At 38.1% G+C, this 15,696-nt stretch overlaps 1 protein-coding gene and 1 pseudogene across 1 annotated transcript in view; both read left to right on the plus strand.

Annotated features, from left to right (window-relative positions):
* Window positions 1-101, plus strand: part of LOC111346530 (uncharacterized) — a 3,973-nt gene extending 3,872 nt beyond the window's left edge. The window contains exon 2 of the mRNA XM_088748033.1: window positions 1-101. This exon is cut by the window's left edge and continues 3,022 nt beyond it. The gene's annotated coding sequence lies outside the window, so the exon portion shown is untranslated.
* Window positions 102-10,154: 10,053 nt separating this feature from the next.
* LOC148738240 (uncharacterized) lies at window positions 10,155-14,559 on the plus strand (annotated as a pseudogene).
* Window positions 14,560-15,696: the final 1,137 nt, after the last annotated feature.

The following is a 15,696-nucleotide window of genomic DNA, read 5'->3' on the forward strand; positions in this document are numbered from 1 at the left end:
TTGCAGTTTTGGTGGGTTTTGTCCTATATTTTCAGGTTGTTGAGTCCTATATTCCTATATTTTTGGACCCCTAAAGTGCTTGACACCCTGCCTTTGTTATATTCTAGGCATCGAGTGACATTCAGTTATCTCCAGGTACACATTGCAAGGTGTATGCAGAAAGATTAGACAGAAAGAAATCCAAGCTTAGTGCTTAGTCAAAGACCAGGGAGTACAAAAAGAAGAGAAGGGAGCTGAGAGAGAAGAGAAGTTCTAAAGTCAGGCAGCTGGAAAATTGAGAAGGGATCCAGTATGAAAGTGGTTTGGGTTGGAATGAGAACTCAGATTCACCTGTAGAGATTCCTTCACCAACTGTAAGACCTCAAATCAAACAAGTCACCCTTACAACTGCTTTGAAGAAAGTTACAATTGACTTGGAAACATCTACAAGGGGTATTTTTATATTCTTTACTCAAACAACACTCATTTGTTAAAATGAACAGAAATTTTATCTGATTGCAAGGGTTAAAGTTAGTGTAAACAAATTTAGAGACATTATTTTCTCCCTTAATATTTTTCCCCAAATACACATGTTAGCATTTTATTGTTTGAATGGTAGTTATAATACTGCTGAGACTGATCACGATACCAAGGCAATGGTGTTTTAAGGGAATCAAAAATACTGTTGTCCTAGCTTCATATAACATGACGAAAATGACTGTGTGGGTAACTTGCTAGTTTTTCTCTGGAAATGCAACCAGCAGGCACATGTTTCGTTCCAGTGTCCTTTCGAGCAAGAATAATTATTTGCTGGTCCTGGATTCTGCTGAATGTCGCCTGCTAAGAGCACTAAGTAGCTTGCACAAAGAGTGATGTTAGCAATCCTCAAACCGGCCAAGCATTTCAAAGTAGGCGGGAGAACTGCAACTCGTACATACCGCCGGGTTGAAGCCGAATTTCGTGTCGGATAATGATTAACATCTAAACCTTTCGCTACTACTATGCTGCAAACCTTCCTATCCAAACCACTGTTGCCCTTTGGAGAGAATAGGACAAACATGAAGAGTAGCCAGGTCAGAGACCTTGCGGAGCAACAAAGGACCGCCATCTTGTTCTCAGTATTGTTCGAGTTGGATGCGGTTGATCTCTACTTCGATAGACTTGTTTGACGATTTCTAAGCAGACAATTCTTGTCAAAGTAAATTAAATCATGTACCATATAATTTTTACCTTTGATTCCTGTAACTACCAGCGAGGGAATTGGCTTCTTCTGTTGATCTCGTTCTGTTCCACCAATATAAATCCTGTAAATAATTGCTGTGAAATGTCTTCACACTAAAGCAGACAGTATATAGTAAAAGTCATACAATGCAAATGCAATTGCAATGCATTATTTTCATTATACTGTAAAGCACATAAATAATACAGGATCACATGTTCACATTTTTTTCTCAGCTTGAAGATGTTTAAATTCTCAATTACAAAAGTTTTCCATTGGACTGAAGGTATTTAAACCTGAGGCTGAAATATTTTGTTCTTTCTCCATGTTAAATTTAAATAAAAATGCAACTCTGCTGCACTCAAAGTCAAGGTCAGCTGAAGAAGCAAGAGGTTAAGATTACAAGACAAAACAGGGTCAATAAAGCTTGTCCTGTAGGAGGACAAGTTTTATTAACTTCACGGCTTCATGGCTTTCATCCTTTAAAAAAAAACTTGTACCTTATACAGGATAACAAAATGGGAGATTGCAAGTCATGTGGTGTTTCCCAGAAGCTAGAAAATTGTGTTATAATTTGGAATAGCTGCATAATGGTCCTAATGGTTCACTTTGCAAAACCAACAGCTTCAAGACCTTCTTGCTGTATTGGATCCAACTTTTGAAATAAAGGCAGCAATGGCACCGAACCATATTAAGCTCACAATTTTAAAGGAAAACAGAGAAATTGTTATCCAATAAGACGCAGTCAGCTGTACTCCTCCCTCATTGTATTTAGTGAAATTACAAACAAACATTTTTACAACAAAGTACACTATTAAACTCATAATATAAACAACAAAGCTTGCACACTCTTGAAAAAGTGGTCAATAATAACCCACTAGGAGCCTGTCATGGCCTTTTCTTTGTTAGCTACTATCGGCATTTTGATCAACAGCTAAATGTGCCTGGAACAGTGGACCACACTGCTCTAGACAGCCTCCCAGACGTACCAACAAATGACCGCCTACATGAGTTACCGGAATTTAATGACCTTGATAAAGCGATTACTGCTGAAGTTTGGAAGTATGGTGGAATAAAGTTCAAAGAGAGACATCCTAACATCTTCTCCTGAGACTCAGAGCAGATTTCGAAGCAACCCAAGTAGCATCAACATGATAGTTAACCTGCGGCAGATCCAAGAAGAAAATGTATAGAACACAATATGCAACTGTATGCTGTATTCATAGACTTAACTAAAGCATTTGATACATTGTCAAGGGAAGGCCTCTGGACAATACTAAAAAAAGTTTCCATGTACAGACAAAGTCATCAACATTATCAAAGCTCTACATGAAGGGATGCAGGCCTAAGTAGTTCGAGGTAAAGACATTTCTTAGAAATTTGCCACTTTTACAAAGCACTGATTTTACCTGCCTTAGAAGTACTGTCTCAAACACTGTTAGAGCAGACAAGGAGATTCGGAATAAAATGGGAAAGGCAAGTGATGCTTCTGGTAAACTCCAAAACTGGCTGTGGAAAAACAAACATGTTTCCATCCGAGCAAACTGCAAAGTCTATATAGAGCAGTGACTGACATACTGATTGACAAAAACCTTAAATGGTTAGGACACACATGCACAGGATGGAAAATGACCAGCTCCCCCAACAAATGCTCTACTCCCAGCTCTATGAAAGAATCAGAAACCAAGGAAGACCTAGACTCGAATACAAGGATGTAGCAAATGAAATATGAAGTGGAGAGAGAGTCTGAAAATCCTGGCAGACTACAGCCGGGAGAAATGCAATCCAACCAAAGCCGAATCCATAGGACAGTCCTAGTCGCATCGACTGACTGCAAGAGAGAGACTATCACTGCCTCAAGCTCCACTGAAAAAACTGAGCAAAGCACCCCCAATGTTGCTACGTGACAGTATACTGGCAGTGATCATTTCACAGCAGCTTACACCAGAGAACCATAGATTCACCCTCTCCTTCCTGAATTTTCTCAGTAGTGAACAGGATGCTATTACACTCCAATCTAAAACACAATTACATGCGCAGTAGAAACATAGCTGATGGTCAAATGAAATGAGGCCCAGATTAACACCTTTGACATTCAGAGTCACTTTAAGCCAAAAAATAATCAGTAATAATTGTTTTAAGTTCCTTGATTGACACAAATACTACTTAGTAGCAACCAGAGAAAATTTATTAGAGCCTTTGATACATTAACATCACAACTAAAGCAGCCAACCACAAATGCTGCTGAGTTCCTAAAGCAACCAACAAAATCACTTGTCGTTTCTTCATTGATCACCTTTTGTTAAAAGAGATACTGACTAATCAAATCAATCCAACTGTGACTACGATTGTTAATCCTGTGTGGACTGCGGAGCAGCTTAAGTTTGACCATCACTTTGCCATGGTGGACATGGTGGAAGAGTGCTTCTCAGTTCTGAGTTATTTAACCTTCAATGATCATGTACAACATCTACCATCTTCTTGTATTAATCATTATTTGACCTAAATTTTGCGACATACATTCAACAACGAAACACTGTCAGTCATCATCAATGCTCTTGTGATGAGTAAGATTGATTGCTGTTCAGCCATCTGGTCAAGTACTACTAACACTGTAATGTTTGCTATGAACTATGGAAAGAATAATATTCTCACAGTGTCCACATGTTCAGCTGATGGTAATCACCTGTCAGTGACCCTTCATGGGACCGAAATAGAACAAGTAACTTCTTATAAATTACTTGGTGTAACACTCGATCAAGATCTTACATTTAGTGACCACATTTCTAGCCTAAAGGCCAGCTTTCTCAGCGTATTGGTTTATTGAAAAAGATAAAGAGATACCTTCCAATAAAGGAAAGACTCTTATACTATAACACCTTGATTAAACCCGTAGTTATGTACGGGAGCATGGTTTGGAATATCTGTGACGCTAAAGAACTCCACTGTCTCCTAAGGTTACAGAAAAGGGCTGCCTGAGTCTTGGAGTGGACTTTTATTCTAGAAGTGTTGTAAACTTTTAGTAAACTAGGCTGGTTCCCCTTTTTTGATAAATCAAATGAAATAAATGTACAATCATTTTTAAGAGCATTAAAGGCGATGTTCCGATTAACATCCGAGACTTGCTCAAGACGAACAGTTCTGTACATAATAGATCTACTAGACATGGCAATTTAAATTTACTGTGTCTCAAATATCTAAGAAATAACGATGGTGGCAAGGCATTCAGTGTTTACGCAGATAAGTTATGGAACAGCCTTCCCCATGATATCAAAAATAAGCCTAGTGTAAAACTTTTCAAAACAGCTGTCAAAAAGCATCTTATAAGCTCATTTAAAAAGCTGGACAACTTTAAACAATATTAAGCAACAGAACATCTAATTTTAATTTTTTATAAATTAATTTTATCTTTCTTAATATTTTTAATCATTTTGTAATTATTTATATCTTTATTTTTCAGTTTTTTCTGATGTTGTATAATCTAGTAAGAGGGCCACAGGTTTGTCAGCTATACAGCTGTTACGTGACCCCTCTATAAATAAAGTCCTTACTTACTTACCACAGATGCTAATTTTAAAAAGGTACAATTAATTTAAAACTAAGTAGCTAGAATTACTTTTGGCACACGTAAGTATGATCATATCACTCCTATTTTTCATGAGTTCAAGTGGCTACCCATCAAACGACATCTGGAAATAAAGAATGCATCTTATACAGAACTAAAATTTGGAACTCTTTAGACACTTCTTTAAAATGTATTGTAAATATTACTACTTTTAAAAAGAAGCTCAAGTCTACCTTGATACTGAAATTTATCGATGAATTATAAAATTGAAAGTTGAAGTGGAAAGTTGATTGAAAGATGATTCTTTTAAATATTTGTCAACGTTTTTAGTTTTTGTAAATTGGCATTGAAAAGCCATTTATCAGAATGTCGATAAAGTTTGTATTGAGGAAGGACACAATGAATCACGAGATGAAGGCTTACTTCAGCATTTTCACTTTTGCAAGCATAAATTACCTTCCACCAATTGTCATGTACTGGTCTCAGGACTGTTTTGAAGAACTGACTAGTATTTACACTTTTTGAAGTCTGAAACTATGGGAGAGGTCCTCAGCAAAGCCACTGTATCAAGTTCAGGAAGCAGTGATAAAGGAGGTCACTTGAGAGTGTATTGCTATTGGTTGTTTACAGAATCCAAGTTGTTAGAAATCATAAGTGCTGGATTGTGAGGATGATAACCAGAGAACCTGAGCCGAATGGACCCTTATTTGGAGCTGTACCATGGACAGGAAACATCAGAAAGAGCAGAGAAGGGATGATTTTTGTAAGTCATCCATATTCATATTTGCACCAGTCTTGCTCAAGAACATGTTTCATGAATAAAAGCAACCCACTTGATAACAACTTTCACTTTTTATCAATTAGGGATAACTTGAGTACAATCAGTTTCCATATATTTTATTTTTATTAATCTTCTCTAATTCATAAAGAGAAACAATTACAATCTTCAATCTGGCCATGACAGAAGTAATCTATTATGACTTAATAGTGAATGTTACTCATCCATCAGTAACAAAATTGATGTCTAATTAGCATTTGATTTAAAAAAATGAAGTACACTATCTTTCTCCCTGAAAAGTCATCAATATTGTTCCATCTTTATATCAAAGTATAAAGTGAAGAGGTACAATAAATCCAGAACATTGCTGCTCGTTATGTCACTGGTACAAGGAAATATGACCATATTACTCCTGCCTAAAAACAACTTAATTGGTTACTTGGCTCATAATAAGTTATGCTTAGGCACCTTCTTTTTGTCTGTAAATCATTGAATGGTCTCTGCCCGCAATATCCAGCAGAACTCTTGGAACATGGCAAATCGACTAGGTCCCTACACTTGAACCTTGAAGACCTTGCTGATGCAGCCGAACTTTATGGTAATAGAACTTTCTCAATAAGTGCCCCAAAGATTTTGAACACTATTCCACTGGAAATAAGACAATCCAGTACAGTATTAGATACAATATTCATTGTATCTGATTTATGATCACGGGTTTATTACGAATCAACTTAACGGCCTGCTCCCAGTTGGCTTGTTAGCTCAATTGGTAGAGCGCTGCACTAGTATCACAGAGGTCAGTGGTTCGAATCCTGTACAGGTCTGATTTTCGCTATTGCATAAACAGTACAGTCTTGTAATTTAAGAAAATACTCAACACCTACCGTTTAACTAAATTTATTAAGAAAATTTATTATTTTCTAGTAGGTTTTCGCACAAGTAGTGGATGTGTGTGCTATATAAATGAACTATTATTATTATTATTATTATTATTATTATCATCAGCACAATATTGATGAATATTGTGTCCAACATGTTGCCATATAAATTACTGTGTTCTTTTTTAATAGCTACATGAATCCTTTATACACATATAAACCTACTGCAGGTATATGCTGACCAAGATCCTTACACATTTATGAGCCATTTCCCTTTTAAATCAAGTTATTACAAGGTCTCTTCGCTATTGTGCTGATAATCAGACTAGATTTCTGCACCTCTCTTTATCAAGTGGATTCCCTTGGAGCAACTACATGGTATTCCTACCACTATTAGAAAATGCTACACTAATTTGGAGAAGCCTCTGCTGCCTCCATTAAGAGGAGTGTACAGAACCATACAACACACCTTCAGAAAAACATAAAGCAATTAAAGCACCTTCTGTCATAAGTTCTACTCTAATGAATAAAGACCATTCAGAACGGTCTCTCATTGTGGACAAGGGAGGAAATTTGACTTTTTCAAGAACTTTGACTTCAAGTTACAGGTGTTTGGTTTGATCAGTCTGTTTCACACTCGTCTGTTGAAAAACATGTTTCAGGAAACTCCTTGTGTTTGGGGCCTGCCACTTTGATTATTGTTTTTTTAGTTTGGTGGCTCCTAAAGAGCTATTGTTGCTCACAAGTATAAGATTATTTCTTTGCTGCAAGTGGCATTAAACCTTCTTCCATAAGACCCATTCAGTGAGCAGGTAATATCCATTCTACTGCAAATCTGTTAAGTGTCTCCCCAACCTGGACATATCACCAGCACTCCACCACAAGAAAGAAACATGCACTGAATGGAAAAAGTTACTTGTATCCAGTATCCTGATCAAATAGTCTGGTGCACTAAGCTATAAACAACCCAACCTACAAACTAAAGATTTCCTCATGTTTAATTTAAAATCTGACAGGAATGAACAAAATAGTGCTTGAACAATACCAAAGTAAGATGAAACACAAGTCTAAGTCAGTAGATATAATGTCCATACTATTACCAATACAAAATTAATATAGGTAAGGATTTGAATTAATCTCAGTTTTTGATGCGAGTTTATAGGGGTGTACATTCAATGATGCCACCAATATAAAAAAACTTTCTTAAGACTCCACTTGTGATTTCTTTAGATCTCTTTCCAAGGGCTTTTTTCCAAAATTTTATTTCCAATCTCCCCTTAAGACTTTGACTTTTGACTACCTCACTGCCACTGACAAAGTTAGTACTTTGGCAGAATATCTGACATGGCCACCCTCCCAAGCGTGTTATTCTTTTAGATTAATGGCAATCTTTATAATTTTTATTCTCATTTAAGGTGTTAGAATATTGCATTTCTATTCCCTCACTAGGTTTTTACATAACCTTTTTTTGATAAAATCAAAAATGGAACTCTCTATAACGAATGAGGGAATTTCTATCCCTGGTGGAGTGCTATAAGATAATATCCAATCTGAATGGTGTATATTTCAGTGATTACTTTGAACTTTGCAGAAGCACTTAAGATGAGATTCAACCATGAGATTCAACCATCAACTTAGGATATAAACCAAACTCACAAAATTAACCTGTTTTAAATATTCCTTCTACCTTAAGGTAATCAAGTTTTCGAACATACATACATATTGCAATGTATTAGGCCACTAAGTATGCTGGGATAGGAGAAAACCTGTGCTTTTGATAGCCGCGGCCATGTTACATTTGCAGTGAAACTAGTTGAGTTAAATATGTTTGTTTGGATACTTTCTTGATATCATTACATTGGTGACGAGGACAAAAAAAGAATGGAACAGAACATATTACCGAAGTTCAATTGTTTCTCTGATCCGGCGACAACTGGCCCTTGATGGAAGAGGTGGTTAACTTCATTTGAACTGTTCGAGGATGGGAAAGGGCTTATTATAAGCGAAGGAACCACAGCAGCAACCAAACAGTATGAAAACACATTCAGTAATACAGAAGGAGAACACTCAGGAATGCTCACCATACAAGTAGGAGGAGTAGACCTTAACATTGCTATGGTAACAAGCAAAGTTGACAGTTTAAAAGAGCAGTACCCAGAGGTCTTTGAGGGTGTCGGAAAATTGAAAAACAAACAGATATCCCTGGACATAGACCGCACTGTAAAACCCTATTATTGCACAGCCTTACACAGAAGGATACCATTCAATCTGAGAGGGAAGAACCGAGATAAGACCAAAGAACTGCTGGACATGCGACTAATCGAACCAGTGGAGGGTCCAGCCCCCTGGGTCAACCCTGTGGTAATCGTCCCCCAAAACAACGGGGAACTCCACCAAGCAAACCAAGCAATCATACGGAGACGATATCCAATTCCCACAGTTGACGAGGTTTTACACACAATATCAGCATGAAATTGCTTCAGCCCTGGCAGGTGTTGAAGGTGTCGAAAACATTTCGGATGACATTGTCGTGCATGGTCCTGACACAAACACAACAGGCGACTCCACCAAACTATAGAGTGTCTGCAAGAGTGCGGTCACACTTTAAACGCTGAGAAATGTTTGTTTAATATAGACAAGCTGATGTTCATGGGTATGCTGCTTTCAGAGAAAGGCATTGATCCTACAGCAGCTCATGTTAAAGCAGTACTAGAGGTGGAAGAACCAAAGAGAGCATCAGATGTACGTAGCTTTCTGGGTTTAGCCAACTACAGTAGCTGGTTCATACCTCACTTTGCCACTTTATCCGAACCACTACGAAGGTTGACAAGTAAAGAGACACCTTTCAAATTTGGACCAGAGGAGAAGAAATCCTTGGAATGTCTCAAACAAAAGATGGCAGAGGCTTGTACATTGGCATATTTCGATAAGAATACACCCACCAAGATAATCACGGATGCTGGTCCAGTTGGGCTGGGCGCTGTCCTCGTACAGGAACACAGTATGTTATGAGAGTCGTAGTTTGACTGGCTGTGAGCAGAGATATTCCCAGACAGAGAAGGAGGCACTCAGTGTGGTGTGGGCGTGTGAGAGATTCCATGCCTATGTGTATGGGATGAAGTTTGTGGTAGAGACCGACCACAAACCTTTAGAGGTCATATATGGTCCACGGTCAAGACCATGTGCACGGATAGAGCGATGGGTTCTCAAATTACAGCTGTATGATTTCAGTGTGACACACAGGCCTGGGCGCGAAAACATTGCTGATCCATTGTCGCATCTACTTCATAAGAGGGTTGAACCTGACAACCACCAGCAGTATAATGAAGAATACATTAGATTTGTTGCTGTAAGTGCAACACCAACAGCACTCAAAACCCGTGAAATAGAAGAGGACTCTTGTATCAGAGAAAAAACAACAATTGAAGCTGCAATTCCCACCAGAAGGAATTAACTAAGGTCAATCTCATTGCACATTTGCCCATCTTAATTACTTTCAAAGCTTTTAACTGCCAACATAATCCTCACCAACTTTCACACCGTGGTTGTAATTACCTTTGATAATGGGCAGAAGAGAGGTTTGGGCAGAAGAGAGGTTTGTGCATTCTAATGATGTACTTTATGCATTATAAGCAATTAGAAAACAGCCTATCAAAAGTTCTGGACAGTGACAAGAAAATCCTCAAATATTCTGTGTGGCCTAATGCAACTGAAGACCAAATGTCGTAGTAAATAATGGCCAGTATTCTTACCATTACTGCAAAAGACATGACTGCCCTAAATATATTTGATGGTATGATTAAACAACTGTATACTATTAAAAAAGAACAGGATGGAAAGTTTGTGAAAGAATTTGAAGACCTTAGTGATGGTGATATCACTGAACTGCTTCTTACTGTGGAATGAACAGTTATATTCAATGACAAAAATGCTAGAGGTCATCAAATCAGTGTAAATCATAAACAACTCTCTTTTTATGGGCTGTTAGTAATTTATAACTACTTTCCAAAATGTAAATAGGTCTTTAACTTTGTCATTTTCTTTTACTCTAAAGTTCTGTTAGCTGTATTCTATGCAAGTCATTAGAATTAGATTTTTAAAAACAAATTCACGTTAATTTTCAAATAATTTGAAACAATGGTTTTTGTAACCAGTGGCACCCGTAAACTGCCAAGTAGTGTTAATGTTTTTCCAACACTTGATGCAACCATTGGTTTTATTGATGAATAGGAATTATTTGTTTCATAGGTGAAAGTGGGAAATTCCACTAGCTTCACTTAAGAAGTTCTGTTAGTTGTCTCTCTTTCTACGTTGTTCACTCTATATTTTTTCCAATTTTTAACTACTTATAATCATTTTTATTTCAAATACGTAGTTGTTTTTACAAATGATATCTAACAATTTCCCTGCAATCAACTTTCAATGTTAGTTATTTGAAATAAAGCTATCATTAATTATGTCTTTTCTTGGCTTTACTTCTATTGAAGCATAAAAAAACATGATGTTACTGTAGCAGTGATTCATTCATTTCAGTAATGACTCCTGAACTTAGCTGAAGCATAAAAAAAAAGTTGCTGTAGCAGTGATTCATTCAATTCAGTAATGACTTCTGAACTTAGCTGAAGCATAAAAAAACATGATGTTACTGTAGCAGTGATTCAGTCAATTCAGTAATGACTTCTGAACTTAGCTGATTAATATTGTTCTTGCACATTCTCCCATCATTTGTTTATTTTCAAAGCTTTCAACTGCTAATGTAATCCTCACCAACTTTCACACACCATGGCCATGATTACCATTGACAACGAGCAGAAGAGAAGTTTCTATGTTTCTGTCAGATCTTTACAGTTGCAGAATTCATTTGCTAGAAGTTGTTAATGTACAGTTATCATTTTTATGTTGTCACAGAATAGACAGTCTTTCCAATCTCCTGTGAGGACTTTGACTTTTGACTGCCTCACTGCCACTGACAAAGTTAGTACCTTTTGCAGAATATCTGACATGGCCAACCTCCCAAGAGTGTTATTCTTTTAGATTAATGGCAATCTTTATAATTTTTATTCTCATTTAAGGTGTTAGAATATTGCATTTCTATTCCCTCACCAGGTTTTCATATAATATCCTTTTTCTGATAAATCAACAACGCAACTCTTTCAAACGAATGAAGGCTGATAGTTTCGAAAGAAACTGCTTGGGGCCGTGTCGGAGGGAGTAACGAAATAATTTGGATGTATCAACAATGTTTAAGTGGTAAATTGGCCACCGTAACGATTACAAAAGCTGACGTTTCGAGCGTTAGCCCTTCCCCTTTTAACGAATGAGGGATTTTCTATCCCTGGTAGAGTGCAAGAAGATAATATCCAATCTGAATGTTGTCTATTTTAGTGATTACTTTGAACTGTGCAGGAGCACTAAGATGAGATTCAACCATCCACTTGGATACAAACCAAACTCACAAAATTAACCTATTTTAAATATTCCTTCTACGTTACGGTAATCAAGTTTTCGAACAGACATACATACATAGCTTTATTTGACAAGTACGTTAACAAATTTTAAACTTTAATGGTAATGTGGACCTACTATATTATCTAGTACGTAAAATAAGATAAACCTACAGTGAAGTATTGAATAAGAAACAATCAAATTTAAATGTATCAATATATCAGAACTAGTAGAAATTTGAGTTGGTAACTTTATGTATCAGTGTAAGAGTTCTAATATGTATCATTTCTAGTTCTTTACGCTTAGTGCCAGATCCCCATATCAGAATTCCTTATAAGACACTTAGGATTACTGTCTAAGAGCAAATAGTTTCTAAACTAGATTTGGGTAGAAAACTTGTACATCTCAGATTTTAACTTTGATGCGAAATGAAGAACAAGTTAATTTGATATATTCAGACCAAGATAAATTGTCATTGAGGCACACACTAGCATACCTACCAATTATGTCTTATCCCTACTTTAGATGTTTCATAGGACCAAAGAACGGCCTAGTGCTCAAAATCATCGCTTTGAATTTACCTTTGTGAGTACCCAGTCTGTTCTTAAAACCCCAGGAATTAACCTGTTCTAAGACTTCTTGTAAAATCATGACAATTTCGTCAACAGAATTCCCTATAACATAACTTGTAGTATCGTCTGCATACATATATAATTCCCCACTGGTCGTGTGATTCGGTAAGCCATTAACATGTTTCTATCCATCGGTACATTGGGTCGTTCTGTCCAGTTCATTTGTTATGTTACTGTCGTGAATGAGTCGTTTCTGTGGAGCCAGTAGTAATTGACACCTATTTAGGGGAGTCTGTTTTAAGTTAGTAAACCAGCTTTCCAGAGTCAGTCGTTGAAAGTACTTAGTGCTGTAAAGTAAGGCATTGCGAGAGTCCCAGTCAATATTGTGGTTTGTGAGTTGACGATGTTCAGCAATGTGATTGTTGACATCACCTTTCCTCGTGGCCATCTGTGTTCAGTCAGTCTTGTTGCAAGGTTTCTGCCAGTCTATCCAATGTAGGAGGCTTGGCAGTCAGAGCAACTGATCTCATAAATTGCTCCCTGTCAGTTCCTCCGTTCGTCCTCATCTTCAACGTTAGTCAGTAACTGACGCAGTGTGGTAATGGGTTTGTGGGCAACACAGATATTGAGTGGTTGTAAGATGTGCGAGATGTTCTCAGACATGCCTTTAGTATACAATATGGTTGCTGTAGTCGTAGGAGTTTTAGTGTCGCTCGTATCAGTAGTAGTAGTAGTAGTAGGCCATTTAGTGTTTCATCAAATGAGGTCATTATTGTAATTGCTCCTTGAAAAACAGGGTAAAGGTATTTCTTCTCGTCGGATAAGCTGTCTGTTGTGCTGCATACTAGTTGCGTAGGTCATGTTAGAGTTCTGAAAATTGTGGCTTTGTGTGATGTAGGGTTGTAGGATGACCTGTCTAGTAATCTATTGGTGTGTGTTAGTTTCTTGTAAAGTGTCGTCCATAGTGAGTTGTCGTCACAGCTTACCAGACAGTTTAAAAAGGAAGTTTACCATTTTCTTCCACTTCTCTGGTAAACTGTATGTCAGTGTTTTGTCCATCAAGGTGGTGGTGGAATGCGTCGATTTTGTCATGTGACAAGGCAGTGAATGTGTTGTCAATGTAGCGTAACCATAGTGGTATCGTTTGTGGGTAAGTCAATGGGCCCTTTTGACCTGCCCACAAATGATACCACTTTGGTCACGCTACACTGACAACATATTCTCCACCATAGGACACGACATAATCCAAGCATTCCACCACCACCTTAACAGACAAAACAGTGACATACAGTTAACCAGAGAAGTCAAAGAAAATGGCAAACTTTCTTTTCTAGACTGCCTGGTAAGCCATGACGACAGCTCACTATGGATGACAGTTTACAGATAACCGACACACACCAACCGATTACTAGACAAGTCATCCTACAACCCTACATCACACAAAGCCACAATTATCAGAACTCTAAAACGACCCACGCAACTAGTATGCAACACAAAAGACAGCTTATCCGACGAGAACTAATACCTTCACCGTGTTTTTACGAAGAACAACTACAACAATGACTTGATCCGACGAAACACTCATCGACCCACTACCACTACCGAAACAAACAACACCGCAACCCCTACGACTACAGCAACCATACAGTACATAAAAGGCATGTCTGAAAACATCTCGCGCATCTTACTACCCTTCAATATCCGCGTCGCCCACAAACCCATCACCACACTACGTCAGTTACTAACCAACGTTAAAGACAAAGACGAACTGAGGAACAGACAGGGAACGATTTATAAGATCAACTGTTCCGACTGCCAAGCCTCCTACATCGGTGAGACTGGCAGAAACCTCACAACAAGACTGACTGAACACAGACGGGCGACGAGGAAAGGTGATGTCAGCAATCACATTGCTGAACACCATCGACTTACCAACCACAACATTGACTGGGACTCTGCACAATGCCTAACCTACAGCACTGACTTTTCAATGACTGACTCTGGAAAGCTGGTTTACTAACTTAGAACAGACTCCCCTAAACAGATGTCAACAACTACCCGCCCCATACAAACGACTCATTCACGACATAAACATCACAAACGACCAAAAAAGAACAACCTAACGTTACCGACAGATCGAAACAGACCAATCACGACCGACTTACGTCACTTGAGTCTTACAGCCAATAACATCACGGCAAAACCAACCGATCATTTCACACGAACTGGAATAAGAACATTCTACTGACAACAATCATTCACTTGACTCTGATGATGACTTCCGCACAGGTTGTCGAAACGTCAATCACTACCACCGACAACAGTCCTTCTCAGGACTACACTCACCCGCACGATCAGACTACACCTTCACATAGTTCTTGCAATAATAAAAGATCACATGTGCACATTTTTCCTCAGCTTAAAGATATTTAAATTCCCAATTACAAAAGTATTCCCATTGGCCTGAAGGTTTTTAACCCTGAAGCTGAAGTAAAAGATTGAACAGTTTCAATAAAGCTTGTCTAGTACGAGGAATATATTGATAAGCTGGATGTCAACACAACTAACGTGTTCAAAAACCTGAGGTTACAGGTCTCATAGAATCATTATGATAGTTATCTTAACACTCCAAAGACTTTAGCCCAGAACAATCAGCTCCATGAGGAAGACCACTGGCAGATTGTGATGATAATGTGGCTTCAAGGATGTAACAGTTCAGTGTGAAGTCATGGGCATACGGCAAGCCACCAACAAAATTTCATGTGTTTCATGCTTTAAAAGAAACTTATCCCTTACACAGATAACATAGTGGGAGATTGCCAGTCATGTGGTGTTTCCCAGCTGCTAGAAAATTATGTTAACATAGAATCTCTGCATAATGGTCATTGCTGAAAACATCAAAAAGCTTGCTGCCTCTTTAACTGCCTCCTGGTTAGCTCAATTGGTAGAGCACCGGACTGTTATGCGGGAGGTAGAGGGTTCAAGCCCTGGCCAGACCAACAATCGGGGTCTTAAAATAACTGAGGAGAATTTGCTACCTTTCTATAATGGTTAGATATTCTAGTCTTCTTGGATTAGGATAAATAAACGGTTGGCCCCATCTCCTGCAGGGTTAGGGGTAGGAGACGTTAATTTTGCATGCACGAGATTACTGTGCAATAGATGTCCTCCCCTGGGGTGGGATGGGTGGGTGTTCTGAGGGCCACAAGTTCATTAGCTTCTAGCTATTAAGTGCTACCCTCTATAAATAAAGCTTTCTC

Source organism: Stylophora pistillata, chromosome 2, assembly GCF_964205215.1.
Source record: "Stylophora pistillata chromosome 2, jaStyPist1.2, whole genome shotgun sequence".
Classification (NCBI taxonomy): Eukaryota; Metazoa; Cnidaria; class Anthozoa; order Scleractinia; family Pocilloporidae; genus Stylophora; species Stylophora pistillata.